Source organism: Hylaeus volcanicus, chromosome 9, assembly GCF_026283585.1.
Source record: "Hylaeus volcanicus isolate JK05 chromosome 9, UHH_iyHylVolc1.0_haploid, whole genome shotgun sequence".
Classification (NCBI taxonomy): Eukaryota; Metazoa; Arthropoda; class Insecta; order Hymenoptera; family Colletidae; genus Hylaeus; species Hylaeus volcanicus.
The window spans coordinates 2918574-2921472 of NC_071984.1; positions in this window are offsets into that span (position 1 = coordinate 2918574).

The following is a 2899-nucleotide window of genomic DNA, read 5'->3' on the forward strand; positions in this document are numbered from 1 at the left end:
TTTAGTTTTCACAATAAAAATTCAAAAGTTAGAAGACCTTTTTCTCCTGAATCCTATTACACCTGCAATGGTGAAACTGAAGGTGTCGTTAGTTGACAATTACTCATGTGACGGATTCGAAAAAAATACCACCTAATAGAAGATGAAATGACGAAACTTTTTTGTATTTACCGTTTTGTCATAGGACGTTTAGTATCGGAGATAAAAATAGAAAATTGAAAAATTAAAAATTTAGCGAAAAATCGAAGAACCTCTAACTTTTCGATTTTTATCTTCGAAACTAAACGTCCTATGAAAAATCTGTAAATACAAAAAAGTTTCGTCATTTCATCCCCTACTATGTGGTATTTTTTTCGAATCCGTCAAATCAGTAATTGTCAACTAACGATACTTCCAGTTTCACTATTGAAAACGTATCAGAATGCAGAGACAAAAGGTCTTCCAAGTTTTGAATTTTTATCTCTGAAACTTAAACGTCCTATGAATAAACTGCGCTGGTATGACAAACTTATTACACACCGGGTGTATCGTGCGTTCCCGTGCTTTGCGTAGGATTCTTAGTCACGTTCGTTCCTAGCTCGCAATTTCCATGAAGCCGTCGCGTATAGCGTGACGAATACTGATTAGCCGTTTAATATCACGGTATCGACTCGCGCGTTCCGTGAAGACTCCCGCTTTCAATTATGACGCCCGTTACAAGGAATCTATATCGTTGTTGTTCTCGATGGCTGTTGAATGTCTTTACAACGTCCAGTAATTGCGAGACAGATACTTGACAGTTTTCGTAATATATTACGAACATTATCGATGTATCTAGATATAGTTACTGAATACTCGAAACTATATCGAAACTATCGATAACTATAGTCACCTATAGTCACAACTGCAGTTGTGAAAAATAAACTGATCGACTATAAGAAACAGAGTTATTTGTAGTAGTTGAGCGACTGTATGCTTACGCATAGTCATGTACTAGTAGTACATTAATCTATAGTTATTCTTTCAATGTTACTGCATTGTGACAACTATACTCGTCTACAGTTGTTGACGACTATACAGTTATGAATAGTCACCAAACTATTATTTTCATGTATAATCGTCAATTTGCTAGGGCTTTAAATAATTACTGCATTGTGACAACTATAATCACGTATAGTTGTTGACAACTATACATATATGAATAGTCACCAAACTATTATATCCATGTATAATCATCAATTTGCTTGGATTTTGCAAAGTTACTGCATTCTGACAACTATACTCGTGTATAGTTGTTGACAACTATACATATATGAATAGTCACCAAACTATTATATCCATGTATAATCATCAATTTGCTTGGATTTTGCAAAGTTACTGCATTCTGACAACTATACTCGTGTATAGTTGTTGACGACTATACAGTTACAAAGAGTCAACAAACTGTTATATTCATGTATAATTATCAATATCCCACCGCGTTGCAAAATTACCACACCGTGACAACTATAACCATGTATAGTTGTTGGCGACTATACAGTTGCATATAATCACCGAACTGTGTGCAACTGTAAATCCTGACGATCATAACGTTTATAGTTATATGCAGATATTAAACTTGGACACAGTTGCGTACATCTGCCAACTATATTTACGTATAGTTGGAAACCCAGTAACATCCGTATCATCCGTTGATCGTTAATGAAACGACAACACTTATCTCTGCTATCGGCTACAAATCGATTAACCCTCGCGCGTTCTCGCGATTCTTTATTATTTATCCATGACGTCCGATTACGTGTGATAAAAAAAGAAAACGAGGGTAGTGTGTTGTGGTTATCGCTTAACGCAAATGCTAAAAAGTATACGCGCAAGATAAAAAGAATGTTTGACGCGAACAGGTGACATATAATTAAACCCTCGTCTGTGAAGTATCAAGATTAACAGAGATTAACAGATATTGACACGTGACTGTAGTTTCATTAAGTCGAGCTTCAAGTTGATACTTGTCACAAAAACGAAATGTTAGCCAGTACGAACGCGAGATGATTTTGCGAACAGAGAGAAATTCCATTTAGTCCCTCCTGTGAAATACAGGAAAGGTTCGTTCGATTCTTCTCAGAATATATTTACCGTTTTCGAAATCTTTCCGAAATAATATGAAAGTTTCAAGTTTTCTCGATACTTCGTATTGGTAGCATCGAAGAGTAAAACGAGGTCCCCCGGTATACATATATCCGAGAATAAATAAAGATCTCACAGACGGACACATAAATCCGTAGCAAGTATGCATTTTACGATCGCGTCGATAAAATATTTTTATTTCTCTTTCGTGACTGGCGAAGTAAAATTACTTTATTTTTCACGATCCCATATTATGTTCGATACATCGTTTCATTTGCAATCGTCGCTGTCAATGAAAAGTGCTATTTGACGCGCTCGTAAAATTTCAGTCACCAATGATCTACATAAAGGGAAAATTATTTATTTATTAGTTGCGAAGTATAGTCGAGTATAATTGTCAAGTATAACTGTGAGGCATAGTAGGCAAGCATAGTTGAACATTTTTTTTAAAAATACAGAAAGAACGTTCCATCTGATATCAGACTACTTAAAACTCTGGGGACCATACTTGTGGACTCCTTGATCGCTGGAATCCATAATTGGGCCTCCTTAATTTTATGGGCTCCATAATTGGGATGCCTTAAAACTCTGATGTCCATAATTGTGGATTCCTTGATCGCTGAAATTCATAACACTGAGGTCTCCATAATTTTTGGAGTCCACCATTGGTGGATCCGAAATTGTGAGGTCCACAACTGGACCTCCATAAAACTCCATGGTCCATAATTGTGGATTCCTTAATCGCTGGAATCCATAATTGGGGAGTCTTGAATACTTGGACTCCATAATTGATGGC